The 17,236-nt window shown below is 39.1% G+C and overlaps 2 long non-coding RNA genes across 2 annotated transcripts; one reads left to right on the forward strand and one right to left on the reverse strand.

The window, feature by feature from the left end:
- Nucleotides 1-25: 25 nt before the first annotated feature.
- On the reverse strand, nt 26-13,719 carry LOC108536312 (uncharacterized). The gene is made up of 6 exons (XR_001887479.1): nt 13,593-13,719; nt 8,368-8,518; nt 6,505-6,580; nt 3,786-3,901; nt 1,088-1,145; nt 26-566 (listed from the first exon to the last, which is right to left on the reverse strand). It is a non-coding gene; the product is annotated as an uncharacterized LOC108536312 (long non-coding RNA).
- A 506-nt stretch (nt 13,720-14,225) lies between these two features.
- LOC108536313 (uncharacterized) lies at nt 14,226-16,251 on the forward strand. Its single transcript, XR_001887480.1, has 3 exons — nt 14,226-14,261; nt 14,499-14,612; nt 14,759-16,251. It is a non-coding gene; the product is annotated as an uncharacterized LOC108536313 (long non-coding RNA).
- The last annotated feature ends 985 nt before the right edge of the window (nt 16,252-17,236 follow it).

Below are 17,236 nucleotides of genomic sequence, written 5' to 3' on the forward strand. Positions count from 1 at the left end.
TTTTTTTTTTTTTTTTTTTTTTTTTTTTTGTGAAACACAAATCTTATGTTTTTTCCTGGAACATAATTGAAATCTTAATCATTTGCAAAAGTCTTAAGAGGGAACAGTCTTCACAAGATAAAAATAATCCTTTTTTTGCTTCTGTTTTACTCTCAAGACCTCAAAGACTGTCATCATCACCCAATTTTTTTCCACTCCAGGATTCTCGTGTCTTCCCCTCAAGGTGCAGCTTTCTGTATGGTGTTGCTGTAGAAAGTCAGTAAGGTGGGTGATTTAGGAGATGGACTCCTCAGCCATCATTCCCTTATTAAGATCCATTCTTAAGGAGCTATCAGTCTTTTCTTTTGGTTGTCTTTACTTCATTCTTCTTCTCCTCTTTGCTTTTGTTTGGTCATTCTGTAAGCAGGAGTGAAAATTATCTTCACTACTGTCACCAGAATTCTTTTGCCATGAGGAAGCTGCTTGATGTGGAAAAATAGCATCCCTAAGTGTTTGGATTAAAAATGAGCCTCTGAGGGCATGAGAGTGCCTGGGACAAAGTCAAGATAATGGCTGAACTCCTCCACCTGCAACAAAGAAAGGAATTTATTTCTCTTCCTGAGAGAAAGGAGAAAAGACAGGGAGAAGCAGAGAAGAGACACGGTGATGGTGGAAATCTGGTTGCAGCACGAGGCTGAAGAGCTGGATAAAGCCTCTGGTGGCAGAGAGGTTGGGAGATGTATGAGAACAGACTGGCTTTGCTCACAGCTCTTGGCACTGCTCTGGCATGAGTCCCACCTCTTTGCAACCCTGTGCCCCATCCTTTCAGTAGTTTATTTTGCACATACGTGTCTAAGGTGAATATGTGTGCCTGTGTAAATTATAAAAAGTAGCATAGAATTTTATGACTGGATGAAGGTAACAGAGTCAACATACATGGAAATTATAGCCAAAGCCAGGGGGAAACTGTGCTTATGGAAACTCTGGAGAGGACTTTGTATGTATTGAGGTACTAGAATGGAGCTCAAGACAGTTCTATGTAGGGTTACACTGAATTCACCCTTTCCACAATGATTTAATTGGAGGATAAAGAGTAAATAGATCTCACCTAGATACTGTGCAGGATTCCAAGACCACCCAGAGATACCTCATGAAGGACTGGCAAGCTAGTGGAGGTAAGAGACACATACAAAGAGCTAAATCTTAACACCAGGAAGACTGTATCTTAGACATGCAAAGAATAAGTTCAAAGTAAAAGAGATCTCTTCCAATTACGGAGACTGTGAAAGCTACATGAAAAAAATAATGGTTCCTGAGCTAAACTTTGAAAAATAAATAGCATTTAGATATGGAGATGGGAGAATAATAATAATAATCACCACCATCATCATCATCGCACCTATATATTAGATGGGGAAAATACACCTATGTAATCATCACCCCATTAAGATATACAAGATATTTATTGCTTTAATTTCCTTATGTCCCTATCCAGGTGAAACCCCATGACCCTTCACTCCAGAAAAAAACACTCTGATTTCTGTCACCATGAATCAGAATTGTACATTGTGCTGAGTGTTTACTTGCATTATCTCATTTGATCCTCATAAAAGCCCTTCGATGTAAGTAAAATGAATGACTCCATTGTACAGATGAGAGGCCAGGCTTGGTTTAATAAGTAATTCGCTCCAAATCGCATAGCTAGAATTTGGCAAAGCTGGAACTTGAACCCAAAGCTAATTTTAAAGCCTAGACTCTTATCTAATTCACAGAGAAAATAACATAAGCAAGATGAAGAAAACTATATAATATATAAGGACAACAGTAAGTAATTTGGTTGCAGTGTAATGCATATGAGGAAAGTAAAGTTTAGCTAAAATGTTCTGGTCTTCTATGGGTCTCTCTTCCATCCAGAAGAAGTACTGTGTGTATCTGTAATCCTCCCACTTGTAATAACTCTGACCCTTAAACCTGCAGGCTTCAATCACCTTGTAGAAGATTTTTACATGTCAAAGAGTGTTCTATTTATGAGGCACAGGATAACTCCCAGGTGGCCCTGTTAAATAATAAGTGTTGACTTCATAGTATTTGCTGTTATTTATACATATGCATGTACACATTTGTACAGAAATAAATACACATTGCGCACATGGGCATCTGTGCTGAAGTATGCAGCCAAGTGTCAGCACATTATCAGATTTAAATTAGTTGCCTGACTCTATTAATAGCCCTGGTTTTCCAGTTTTTGAAATAAAAGATCCCAGAACAGCTGGGCTGAAATCTGAAACAGAATGGAAGAATACAACCCTGTAAGCAGTAGTAGTCTGTCGATAACTGCTAAATAAAGTTTGTTGCTTCATAGGTTTGTGCAGATGCCCATAAAACAACCCTTGAAATGCTAAGTGCTTTTTAAAAACAGCATAATCTTCAACCAGTGAAAGGGGTTGATTATGCCTTATCAATCATTTTGAAAACCTCACTGACATCCCATTAAAATTTGAAAGCAGGGCTAAATCCAGGAGCAGAGAGTGTCCATGCAGGCCACATGGCTTCATGAAAGGGCAGCAAGATTTCTGCCCATTTATCAAAGTTGCTTTCCTGCCAGTTTATTGTTTCTGGAATTCCACCATTAAACATTTGGACTTTCTAAAATTCAATGCTGTCTTAGTTCATTTTGTGTTGCTATCAAGGAATGCCTGAGGCTGGGTAATTTATAAAGAAAAATGGTTCTGCATGGCTGTATTAGAAGCAAGGCACCAGCATCTGCTTCTGGTGAGGACCTTGGGAAGCTTCCAATCATAGTAGAGGAGGAAGAGGAGCCGGCATGTCGCATGGTGAGAGAAGGAGCAAGAGGGAGAGGAAAGGGATGCTCTAAGCCTATAAACACTCAGCTCTCTCATGAACTAAGGAAGTAAGGATTCCCTCATTACCACAGGAACCACACCAAGTCATTTATGAGGGATCCACCCCCATGACCCAAACACCTCCCATTAGGTCACATCTCTAACACTGGGGATCAAATTTCAATGTGATATTTAGAGGGGACAAATATCCAAACCATAACACAATTCAGCTCAATGTCCCTACTACAATTGATCCCTTGACTCCCTAAGTACTACGTGCTCCTACCTCATTTCTCCCTGAACATGTAGTACACAGTGCTTTGCTCTGCCGCTTAGTTCATGCTGTTGACTAAATTGTATATCCTTACTTCCTCTGCCTGGCAAAATGTCAGTCACTCTTTAAAGCTCATCTCAAAGCACCCCTCCCATGACATTTACAAGATACTCCTCCACTGTCTCCCTACCTGCTCGGAGAGAATAAATCATGTCTGCCCTGGTCTTCCCATAGAACTATATTATTATTACTACTATTATTATTATTTTGAGATGGAATCTCACTCTGTCACCAGGCTGGAGTGTAATGACGCTATCTTGGCTCACTGCAACCTCTGCCTCCTGGGTTCAAGTGATTCCCCTGCCTAAGCCTCCTGAATATCTGGGACTACAGGCACGTGCCACCATGCCTGGCTATTTTTTATTTTTTATTTTTGTATTTTAGTAGAGATGGGATTTCACCATGATGGCCAGGATGGTCTCGATCTCCTGACCTCATGATTCACCCATCTCGGTCTCCCAAAGTGCTGGGATTGCAGGCGTGAGCCACTGTGTCTGGCCAGAATTGTGTTCTTGAACTATGGTGACAAGTGTCACATCTTCTCATGGCATACGTCTTTTGTTAGAGTGAGAGCACGTATCTACTGTGGCCTTAAAGTGTGACCCTGGGGCTGGGAATATTGGTTTTACCTGGAAGACAGAATATCAGAATTTCAGGCGCTTTCTCAGATCTTCTGCATCAGAAACTCATTTTACTAATATCCCAAGGTGGATTCATATAGACACTAACATTTGAGAGAGCTGCTCTAGAGGATAGAGAACATGAGTTAGTGATCCTGTTCTCCACCATAGTACCAAGCAGGCTATGTATTCATTTAACAAATGGATGCAAGGGACCACAGGCCAGACACTGTATTAAGAGTCAATGATTAAAAGATGACCAGGACATGAAGCATGTAAAATTGGAGTAGTTACACGTGCAGTTAGAGGTTAGAATACCATAGATGAAGTAGGAAAAGGCCAAGTCAGTTGAAAGCCTTGAAAAGGTTTTATGAGTCTGAGAAACACAAAACTGGAAATTATTCAATAGGTTCCTTCACTGTGGGACATCTCAGAGCACTTGAACAATTTGTTTCTCGTGACTCTACAATGTGTATGATACCTCAAACTTATTTAATCATAAAAAGTATTTATACTTTTATTTACTTACTTATGCATGGCCAACCTTGTGGGATTGTTTTTCAAAACATACACTGGAAATCACTAGTCTACTGCCACATGTTTGGATTTCATTTTGTTTGGCCTGGTGACAGTATTTGTAATGTCTCCCATAGTGAATGAACTATTGAACACCTAACATTTTTCTCAACTAAATCGTAAGCTCTTGAAGAAGGGAGAATATCTTATACTTATTTGTTTTTCTACTCCAGCTTTCACATTGCTACTCAATCAGAATTTGCTAAAGGTTGTTCTGTGTCTGCCTTGCAACCAAGCAAAGCATAAAGGCATGGTGGATTCTTGATTGAGAACTCTACGGGGTTTAACATAGTAAGGAAGACACTCAAATGGGAGTTGTAATCCTGGCTCAGGTCCTAGCTGTGTTGATTTTGAGATGGTCACTTACCGTCTCTAGGCTCTAACATTTACTTCATGTGCCAAGCATGGCTACTGTGTGACCGTGTTCTGTGGTGTCAGGATCTGCAAGTTTAAGAGTCTTCAACAGATGTGAGGCCAGGCGCAGTGGCTCATACCTGTGTGGATCACCCAAGGTCAGGAGTTCAAGAGCAGCCTGGCCAACATGGCGAAACCCTGTCTCTAGTAAAAATACAAAAATTAGCTGGGTGTGGTGGCGGGTGCCTTACAGGCACTCAGCTACTCAGAAGGCTGAGGCAGGGAGAATCACTTGAACCTGGGAGATGGAGGTTGCAGTGAGCCGAGATTATACCATTGCACTCCAGCCTGGGCAACAGAGTGAGACAGTTAAAAAAAAAAAAAAGATAAGGATACAGGTAGAGAGGTTGGAATTGAATTTTAGGGAAAATTCTGTACTCTGCTGTTCTGAAAATCATGTTTGAAAATTAGAACCAATATTTTAGGATGATTTATATAAGAGCCATTCCAGAAGCTGTAAGATGTATACAAAATCTTCTAGAGAGAGATTTTTCAGGACTGATATTATTTTATCTGTAAAATGGGAATAATAACATTGGTTTTCCTTTATCATTATTTATTTGGAACTTCAATAAATCTGAGAAGATTTAGCCTTACTAATTTTAAAAGTAGCTACTAAAATATAAAATTAGACTATAACCACAACAACAAAAATGTTGAACATGCATTGAATTCTAAAGTATTATTGACACAAGACTAAAAAATAATACCGTATGCTTATTTAGCACTGGTCTTCCAAGCTGCTCAAAACACTTCACCCTGGTTACCTGAAATATTAATATCCTCATTTTATGGATGGAGGAACAGAAGTGTGGATGGAGGCTAGCTCACTCAAATACCACTGATGTCCTATTCAGAGCTGGGCGTTGTCCCTGGGTCTCATGCTCCCTAGTCTGGCCTTTTACCCACCAAAAGATATGCAAAAGAATTTTCATTTTGACCTTCAGCCTGGTTGATAAAAGCTGTCTTCCTCCCTGAAATATGTGTATATACACTGTGAGTTGCGTATTTATATGATTTCCTGAAACCTGCAGATAAACAATGATAATTGGAAATGGCCTGTGTGCTTTGGCAGGTTTGAAATACTGTAGTACTTAATATAAGTCCGACTGCTTCTCATGGTAAGCAGCCTTCACTTACCCGAAATCGAGGGCCATGAGTAACTGGCAATTGGCTGGTATTAATTATGCGGCATGCCCTATAAACCTCTCTGCTGATGGGACCCTGGGAAAGTCTGAAATCAGACTAGGTCTTCAGGGGGATTGAGTTGGGAACAAGCAGGAGAGTCTGGTACTCTCTTTCTCAGTCCATATTTGCCTCCCAGTTCCTGGCAGCCCCGACTGCATGTATTTCAAGCTCCATTTCCATCTCAGTGAGGTTATGTCCAATGTGATTGTACCTTCCCCTGGCAGGGCCCATCCGCCAACCTTGCTCGTTTATCTCCCCCTTGGCCTCCAACATCAGAGTACTTGTAGAGCCTTACAATGTGCTAAACATTAATATTCACTAACTTGCTCCAGGGAGCTACGCTTCGCCGAGCGCATTTTCACCTGAAAGGAGTTGTTTAATATAAACATTTGGTTAATATTCTGTACATTTGAAAGTATTTTATCAGCATTGGTGTAGGACCAAAAGTCATTTAAATTCAATGGGAACTGATTATGCGCCAAGAATCAGTCCTTTCCAAAAGAGTGTGTTTCCCCCCTAATATAATGTATACATTATCAAACTCACTTACACGGTTGATGGGAACACTTTGTGGACAAACCTGCAGCTCTGCATTTCTTCTGACTGAGTATTCATCCATTCTGATGCTGGTGTTAAATGGGGAAAAATATTATACAATATTGCTTTAAAAACTGTCTATAATTATCAACATCTCTGGAGTGATAATAATTATCATAACAAGAGTTCATCAGAGAAAACACACGGTTTGATGAGGATCCTCTACTCTCGAGTTACTGCCCCCTCACAGAAGGATGCAATAACATTTCTCTTCTTCTTTACCTCTCTAAAGAACCCTAGCTCTCTGAACTGTCTTTTGGTCAATTTTTCTTTATATATATATATCTCTGTGACACTCATTACCCCAAAGAATTGTTAGGTAGACAAACAAGGCAGATCCAATAAGGGTTGAAATAGATAAATGAAAACTACATTCCTATGTGTCTACTGAGATTTATTTGAATTACATTCCAAATTTTTAAAGTTTTCACAAGAAAAGTTGCCCCATCCTCCCTCAAAGAATGTGTTTCTCCTTGACTACAAATCTTTAAACAATGGCTTCATAGGCCATATTTTAATTTATAGAGGACTGTATCTGAGTTAGATGCTGATTGGGATACTGGAGTAGTGGCTTCCATGTAAAAGTCCTTTGCAAATACGTTGCATAAAGGACACGGCTCTGGCATGTATTCACTGTCAGGCCCAGAACAGAGGTTCATATGACAATTTGGTGCTAGTAGGAACCTTGGAATAGGTGGGACTGCACAGCTCCTTCTGCTCTCTTCTCTTTTTGCGACAGAATCAGTTGACTTGAAGCTGAACATATGGTCCTTGTTTGATACTGATTTTCTTTCAACTTTTGTTTTAAACTGGGAAATATAACTTACTGGAGAGTAAATTGAAATATATATGTGTATATATATACATATATACATACATACACACACACATACATATTTCTTCTTCAAGAGCTTACAATCTGGTGGAGAAGAACAGTTAGATGTTCAATACTTCATTAATTATGTCAGACAATACAAATACACTCACCAGGCCAAACAAAATGAAATCCAGACATATATTTATATGTACACATAACACGTAAAGATCTATGTAGCCACCAACTGCCTACTCTTCTTGACAGCAACTCTCTCCTTACCCTATCAAACTTACTATGTCCTTAAGTGTAACTGGAGTTTGTTCATTTTCAATGATGATAAACGAATTTTTGGACCAATTGTCAATAATACTGATAGGCATTTGGGAAATTTCTGTTTGGGGCTATTACAAGCTATGGTGCTGGGAGCATCCTCATTGGTGTAAATAGACAGTTGTACACACACCTTAGAGTATAATTGTTAGGTAAGAATTTTTGCATTTCTTTAATTTTATTGAACAATGCCCAACTGTTTTCCAAAGTGTTGGCAGCAACTTTTATTCCTACCAGCAGCATACGAGAGTAGGACATCTTTAGTAATATGCCCCACATCTTTAGTAATACTTGATGTTGTTGAACTTTGAAATTTGAGCCAACCTGGTGGGTGCGCAGTGGTATCCTACCATAGTTTTAATTTGCATTTCTCTGGATATGGATGAGATTAAATACATTTTTGGTCTGTTGAGATATGGATATGGATATTGAGATATGTATGTGGATGAGATTAAACACATTTTGACTGTTGGGAATTCTTTGGTAATGTGTCTCTTCAAGTCATTTGCCCATATGTAGAGTAGGCTGTCTGGTTGATTTGGTGACCTGATAAAAGAATGACAGCCCTGTTATTGTGTATATGTACAAATTGCTCAGCGTTGCCATCTGCAACTTTTACACAATTTAACCGTGATAAAGACAAAACCATGATTAGTGTAGATTGCCTACCTTAAGTCTGCTAGTTTAGATATTCTTACAGTTTTCCGTAGTAAAGAAAATAGGGATTACTGAAGAGCACCATTGGGACCATATCTCAACATCGAAAGTCCTTTGCTTGTAGTTGGAGGGGCTCTGACTCCTTCAAGGATCATTTATACTGCTGTAGCAAGGATTTAATAATGCATACCATAAAGTTCCAGAAAAAAATAAATTTCTCTATCAGTGAATAGCCAACTTACTCACAGGACCTTAGAAGAATACCAAAAAGTAATCTCTTGGATACTAAAAACACTCATTAGTGCTCCGACAGTGGGAACATTGGCATCCTAATTGGCAACATAACCACATACATGATAGTCACAATGAGTCAGAGCATGAAACACTCAGCCCAGAATTATTTATGGAGAGAGAGAGTTGGGCAAGAATATGCCCAACTCACCCTCTGAGATTCTGCTTCAAATGGTCCAGACATCTTCAAACTCTAGAATTCTTCCAGGATTTATCCCCTACAGGTAAACACTTATTGATTCTATTGGTGATCCTAGAATTCATACATTCCCTCTGCGTGTCTCAAGTTCCAACTCTCTAAGGTCATTGGTGACTCCAGTTGCCTCATCCTCCCCCAAAGAATGTGTCCCTTCTTGACTACAAATCTTTTAAAAAATCGCTTCATAGGCCATGTTTTAACTTATAGAGGACTGTATCTGGGTTAGATGCTGATTGGGATACTGGAATGGTGGCTTCCATGTAAAAATCCTTTGCAAATATGTTGCATAAAGGACATGGCTATGACACGTATTCACTGTCAGGCCCGGTACAAAGGTTCATAAGACAACTTGGTCCTAATAGGACCCTTGGAATAGGTGGGGCTGCACAGCTCCTTCTCTCTTCTGTTTTTGTGATGGAGTCAGTTGGTTTGAAGCTGAACATATGGTAACTGCTGTCATATCACAGAAACCATTCCCTCTGCCATGGCAACCAAAGAATCAATGCACAGTAAGAGCGTGGGCTTACTCAATAAACACACAATGGCACAATGCATAGGCATTTTGTTTGTTTGTTTTTAGAAGCATTTAGAATAGCTGTAGATAATTAATATGTTTCTTTAAACACATTTCTCAAGTCTTTCTGTTAGGGGAGATAGTTGGAATTTATGTATCTTGTTCTACTTTATTTCTGAAGCAATTTCTTAATGGAAAGACATTTCATTTCCAAATTCAGGGATATTATTCATCCCTGAGTTCACTGGATTCAATTCTGTTTTCTCCCAAAGATCTTTGAAATTAATTCACCAATATGTTGTTGCTAAATTCAATACCCAAGGAATAGCACAGGGATTAGAAGAACTGTCCTGATGCATCTAATAGCTATAGACTACATAATTTGGCTCAGGAGTGATGAGAATATCAGAGGCATGCATTCTGCTTAGTATTTTAAGGATACCTATTTAGTTTTTTTCCCGTGTTCATCTTGGTGCATTCTTTCCTTACTCAGTTCCGAAGGATAATTGCAATCTACTGTCTATACCAAAGTAGTTCCATTACATAAAGGGTTGGAGGGGGAAGAAATAAAAGCGGAGAAATTTCTGTGAGAAAGCATTGCCAGGGGCTGTTTCTTCAGGCTTCACATAACCTCATTCCAAGAAAAAACAAGCCAAAGTGTTGAAAGGAGCAGTAACTGGGACTAGGAGGCATACAAGTTTGGTTTCCACTTCTGTCTTACTTTCATTGTCTCCAGCCCCTCAGACAGAGCTGGATAGTACAGACTGTGGTTCAAAGGGCCTTTCTGGATGAAATCCATGTTTCTTTAACTCTCAGCAGTGTGCTGTTTTCTCTGTGTCATGCTCATCCATTAGCATTTTAATCTATCTTCATATGGCACTATTCTGCAGATGGATTTGCTTTCTTGCCTTTGTTTGTTGTACGAGTGACAAACTTGAGGGCATTTTCATGATTGGGAAAATGCCATGAAGTTGTAAAAATCAGGTGACTTCTTCTTGCCACACCCCAAGGAATGGGAAAGCAGAAATGGCTCCAATGAGGACTGCAAATGTTCTCAATATTAAAATGCTCAGGAGACTTGAATCTGATCAAAATGAGAAGGTCTAGTGGAGGCCTAGAGACTCAGACATGACCCTGAATTTCTCTATCTGCTAAATGGGATGTGGCTCATCCAACTCTTCAGGAAGTCATTCAATCAATCCTTTATTTAATATGGACACATACTTCTTCCTGTAGCTTCTAAGCAGCACTGGGAAATAAGATACATGTTTACATATTGCTTTGGTGGCATAATGGTGAGTTGATAGACTGTTCATTCTTATAAAAGTATTTTCAAACATTGAAGGGTTTCTGTTTTATGACTTCATCGCTCCTTGAGGTCTGCAAATTCCTACATTTCTTGGTATTTCCCAAGAAATCATGTATGGATTGGGTCTATAAGTAAACAACCTCCCAATGGAAGACTTTAAGTAGAAAAAATGAGAATTTGCGGGATGGGAAGCAAAGAAACTGTTGATGAAAAGAGTGAAACTCTGTCAAATATTTTTTGATTTATTCTGAGCCAAATATGAGCCAAATGTGCTCATGGTCTGTGACACAGCCCTCAGGAGGTCCTGAGAACATGTGTCCAAGGTGGTCATGGTACAGCTTGGTTTTATATATTTTAGGGAAGCATGAGACATCAAACACATTTAAGAAATACATTGGTTTTGTTCAGAAAAGTGGGAAAAAAAGTGGGGGCTTCTAAGCTATAGGTACATTTAAATATTTTCTAGTTGGCAATTGGTTGAGTTTATCTGAAGATGTGGAATCAAAGGAGATTTTCAGGTTAAAATAAAGGATTGCGGAGACCAAGTTTTATTGTGCAAAGGAAGCTCTCAGAGAGCAGACTTCAGAGAGGACAGGCTGTAAAATGTTTCTTATTGGACCTAAAAGGGTGCCTGGCTCTTAGTTGATTGCCTCCTGGATCTGGAAAGGAAGGAAAAAAGACAAAGGGGAAAGGGGATTCTCTAGAGAATGTGGATTTTTCCCACAAGAGACTTTGCAGGACAATTTCAAGGTATGGCAAGGAAGTATATTTTGGGGTAAAACATTTTGATTTTTTTCCTTGTTATGCCAGAGTCAGATTGGAAAGTAAATTACAATATACAGGGTTAAATAAAACCCATCTGATGAGAATTCATGGTTTGTAGGGCATGACTTCCCAGACCCTTTAGATAGGAATTTGGGTAAGATAAAAAAAAAAAAAAAAAAAAAAAAATCAGAGCTTAGTCCTCAAAACGATCTTAAAAAGGCCGTCTCTTTTCTATACAGTGTATATGCCTAAACACTTTGTATTTTGTTTTAATATTTGTTGAGATGTCTTCGGGTGAAGTGTACAATCTAAGTCATGAATAGTCAATACTTGTTCAACATATTTCCATTCACCATCCAGAGTTCATGAAAGACATAGCTAATCAAGAACGGCACTCTTTACTGCTGAGCCACAACACAGTCTCAGAATATTTCTCAGGGTGACACTGCATGCAGACTCTATCAGTTGATCAGAGTTGTAATGCAAGATAAAATAACCTGCCCTCCTAGGTCTGGACTCAGCCAGTGATGTGGTTCCTCTTCTTAGGATGAGTGGCCAGATACAGAAGACAACCTTACTCTGAAAGGCATAAATATTCAACTTTTTCTGCAGCTCCCTCCTCCTTCTGCCTCTAGTGAAGCATTCCAGATACAACAGGGACACCTTTGGCAGGCAAACACAGTTTCTTCTGTCTCATTCCAGGCCACTGCCTCCCTTATGTCCTTATGCCTTCTCTCGGCATTCCTCAAGGATTTGAGTTGCTTTCTCATGGTGCATCCCATAATCCCTAATAAAGTTCTGGGTCCACAGCCGTGGTAGGCTGAATTCTGAGATGGCTCTCACAATTCTTGCCCACTTAGTGTTCATGCTCTTTACGCTCATGATTAGGTTGCATCCTATGATAAAGGTGAAGGGATTCTGTAGACATAATTAAGGTACCAAAGAAGTTGATTTTGAGTTAATCACAAGAAAGATGATCATGGATGGGTCTGATCTAATTAAGTGAGTGCTTCAAAGCCCAGGACCTTTATAAAGAAAGAAACAGAAATTCTGCTTGTCTTGAAGGATTAAACAGTCACATGCTAAACTACCTGTGCAAAAGGCCAAGTGACAAGAGCCTGAGAGCAACCTCTAGCTGCTGAGAGAAGTCTCTGGCCAACAACTAGCAAGAAATGGGAACCTCAGTCATACAGTCACAAGAAAATAAATTCTTCCAACAATCTGGAGGAGCTTGGTGGTGGACATTTATCTGGTTGGTCTCCAGATGATGATGTAAATGACCAACATCTTATTTTAAGCCTTGTGGGTACCCAGCTAAAACATGTCAGGCTCCTGACCCACAAAACCTGTGAGATAATGAATTTACAGTGTTAAACCACTAAGTTTGTAGTCATTCATTATGTAATAATAGAAAATGAAGGCACTAGATACAGGAGTATCTACTTGACCCTTTCTCTTGCCTCTCAAAACCAGTAAATGGTTTCTTTTGAGTGTCTTACTGTTTTTTCCTATAGGAAAATTAGCATAGTATAAGAACAACAATGAAACAGTGATAAGATTGGGGGAATTAAAGAAATTTCAAAAGCTCTTATGTCACAATAGTTATTTCTAGTCCACATGAAGGCTAGCTATGGATCATCCCTCCCACTCTTCTTCATTCCCCTGGGACAGATCCTGCTAGTCCAAAGATGGAATGGGTAGAATCCCTGCCTTAGGAAATACCCAGTGGTGATGTAAGGTGAGATTTGTCTTGGAGGAAATCTTAACAGCCTCCAAGCCCTCCTTGGTGAATTCTCTTATTTGCAAGTGTTAAAGTGATTTACCCAGCCTTTTATTCTACTCCCTGCTACTTCCTATGTATACCTTACCTCCTTCATGAAGGGGCACTGCTTTCTTCAAGGCATTTAGTAAGAAATGAACATTATTAGTCATTTACAGTTTGAAAAGCTCCAGACAAGAGTCTATTTTATCACTGGGTCATTCATTGCTTGGGGTAGCCAAGTTTACCATAAATAACTATCATAGAATTTCTTACAATAGATCAAATGGATCCTCTCCCTTGTTTTGGAAAGGGAGTCTTTTTAAAATTATTTTTATTTGAGACTTTTCATTAACTTATACTCCAAATTGGGGAATTATAATATAATAATTTTACCTACTTCATAAGGCTTCTGTGAAGATTCAATGAGGAAATACATGAGTTCTTAGCACCATAAAGCACATAACACATGCTTAATAAATCTTAGCCATTATCATGATGATTACTTTAAATATCTAGTAGGCTGCCAGCAGCATGCAAGACCTTCAGGAAGGCAAGCAAAAATTCTTTTGTACCAGCTGCATTGGTCACAATAGAGACCTTTAGGTTCAACATCACAATGCCACTGGTCATTCAGCTGTGGGTGGGGCTTGGAGCCAAACTATAAATTGGGGTACCTGAGCTTGTAGAATCCAGACAACCAAACTCCATCAATTGGCTGGGCACGGTGGCTCACGCCTGTAATCCCAGCACTTTGGGAGACCCAGGTGGACAGATCATGAGGTCAGGAGATTGAGACCATCCTGGCTAACACGGTGAAACCCGTCTCTGCTAAAAATACAAAAAAATTAGCCAGGCGTGCTTGTGGGCGCCTGTAGTCCCAGTTACATCAGGAGGCAGAGGCAGGAGAATGGCGTGAACCCGGGAGGCAGAGCTTGCAGTGAGCCAAGATCACGCCACTGCACTCCAGCCTAGACGACAGAGTGAGACTCCCTTTCAATAAAACAAAACAAAACAAAACAAAAAACAAAAAAAACTCCATCAATCAAGAGGAACTTAATCTAGGGAGGTAGGGTAGGGGGTTGATCAGGAGGGGTAGTATAGAAAAATCTTTATTTTGGGCCTTTTCTAGACTATTGGGGAAAGAAGGGAATAGAGTAGATGGTTATAAAATTTCAGAATCAAGAAAGTTTAATCTGAGAGTCCCAGTTGATGATGAAGACCATGAGATATTGGTATTGGGTACTTAAAAGAATGCCAAATTGGAAAGAATTATGGGCTTTGTCAGAGTTTCTTCTCTTTCTAGGCATGTAGAAGAGCCTATCTACATCATTAAGTTGCCAGTTTTGTGTATATGTATATATGCAGATATGCATGCATAGTATACCATAAGGCAGCATAGCTGATTGTAGACCTTAAGGTATGTTTCTTTGTCCTTTCTATCAGTTCACAAATTCTAAGTAGGCAAGAAGTTCTGCCTTAGACCTTGGATTTTCAGTTTTCTGCTGTTTGGTCTGTATGTTTTACATTTTTAGCCCTTTGAAAAAAAGGTCATCCTTTTCCCAGGGTTATTCTGCTCACTGGGTCAGAAGCATCCGATTTCCTGTCATCAGTTGCAGTTCAGCCATGTTAATACTAAAAGTATAAGAATATAATAATCCCAGAGTGATATAAAGACCTTTCCAAGGAAGATGAGATACCCGGAGGTTGTGAAGAAGTCTGAAGGATTTGACCACGTTCAAATGAAAAGCTTCAGTTCAGCAAAACACCAGAAACAAATTCAAAAGATAAAATACATTCTGGAGAAGCCCATTCTCTCAACACATCTGACAGTTCACAAAGAGCAACGGCAGTCCAACTTAAAACATGGTAGGAAAATGGGCAACGTGCACAGAGGCAATATATAAGAAGAAATAGGAATGCCCAATTAACCAGCAAAAGCCTGCTCATTCCTAATGAGGGAAGATAAAAGCTTAGTAAAGATTCAAATTTATTGAAGATAAAAATGGACACTTCTGGCCATATGTAAAAGCATTGTTGGTAAGAGAGTGGGGTAATTGACTTGCTCCTGGGAAATAATAGGCATTCAAACCACCTCTAATAAGTGAATCCACTGGGGGTATCCACTAGGAATAGTAAACAACTGCCAATGCCCAAGTTTGTGGTCCAGAACTTGAGCAGCAATCTAACAAAGTAGAGGCTCCCCCTGTGTCATGGGCCCCACCTCTTAAGCAAAGAAGAATGCCTCATTTTGGTAACTCACCCAAATAACAGAACCTTTTTTTGATAATCTTATAGCATTTATTTGGTTAAGTCTGAGGCAGAATTCTTTTCTCCTTTGTATCTTTGTTTTTTGCTTTTTGTTTTTTTTAATCCTTGAAGTTTATTACCAAACTACGTCTTGATGTTTCTTTAGGATGTGAACAGGTCTTTCTATTCTCAATTAAGTGTTTCTTTCCTTTAATTCAGCAATCTTCTAATCACGTATTTTAATTTCTTCTTCTGTCATCCCTCCCCACGCCATAAGCTACCAGTCACTGTACATGTTGGAGCTCTCCTTATTGTACCAAAGATCTCTAATGTCATGTCTTTAGTCATTATTTTGTGTCAGAAATTTTTGTTCTTCCAAGGTCATCTGGCAATGTCTAGAGACATGCTACTGGCACCTATAGAAATGCTAGTGACTTCTAATGGGTAGAGGCTAAAGGTGCTGCTAAACATCCTACAATGCCCAGGACAGCCACTGCCACAACAAAGAATTATCCAGTCCACAATGCCCATAGTGCTGAGGAGGAGAAACCCTGTCCGAGGGTCAAGGTTGGATGCGGACAAGACTAATTTCAAGTGATTTCAAATGATTGTGGGGAAAATACCCAGAAGTTGACAGGAGCAATATGTAGATATTTCCTCCTGTAAATTATATTTCCCTAACGCTAATGCTAGAGCATTTGGAAGCATGTGTATAAATATTTGAAGCACAAAACCAGAGAGAGGCCCTTATGTATTTAGCTTCTAGTTTTAAATAATAGATACTACAATAAACCTTGATTAAACCTTGATTATCTGACATGCTCTGGGTTTGTGCTTTTTGTGTGGGTTACATTTTCTAGTTAATGAATGTTTAACCACAAAATGTTTTGTTTCAAGCTTTGCTTTGCAAAATATAGCATTTCTAACTGAGGTGCTTGTAATGTCCCTGGATTGTGAAGTAAGCTGAAAACCCTGAAATTCTATACAAATAAGGAGGGGAGAGTATTATGGTTATGAACACAATTTCTTCTAGGTATGAGATTGGACTAAAATGGTAACTGAACACAATGTTAGAATTTCTGAAAGTGATTTTAAAAGTAAAAGTCAGCATCTAGCAATTAATAAACATCTATCTAAGATTTTATTTAGCACTTTAGTCACATATACAACACTCTTACCAAGATGAAGAAACTCCATGAGACTAATGAACTGATCTGTATTCGTTTTATGTCTTTTTTCATAAATACACATATTTGAGTAGTTCCTGTTCTAATTGTTTGCAAATTCATTTGCATGATTTCCTTCAATATTTCATAGAACCTACAAAATTAATTACTTGATCTCTGTAAGAATAAGCACCCTGTCTCCTCCCTTTCTGTATTAAGGCTAATTTAAAGGGAGGAAAGCAATTTAATAGAATCTCATTGTTTACTCACATTACACGTGCATAATGAGATCTCAGTAGGAAAGGATGCTGAATGCTACCTTTGAGACTCAATTAGTGCCTTGGGGCAAAAATATGATAGTCTAACCATGTAGTCATTAAGACTTCCCAGATGATAGCCTTTGAATGGTCAGACCTGTAGTTTCTAGAGCTCCTCTTAATTCTTTTAAAATGCTAAAAAGCAGGTTCAGAAGACGGTGGGCAAAGACTACAGGAGCCAGAAATCTCCATCGTCATCACTGTACTGGTCTGTCGAGGTGGCATAATTTCCAAAACTCACTGATACCCTACGCTTGATACAATGATGTAATAAGCTAAAACAGAACAAGAAAAATTATTCTCTCATATAT

Source organism: Rhinopithecus bieti, unplaced genomic scaffold, assembly GCF_001698545.2.
Source record: "Rhinopithecus bieti isolate Rb0 unplaced genomic scaffold, ASM169854v2 scaffold_13375, whole genome shotgun sequence".
Taxonomy (NCBI): Eukaryota; Metazoa; Chordata; class Mammalia; order Primates; family Cercopithecidae; genus Rhinopithecus; species Rhinopithecus bieti.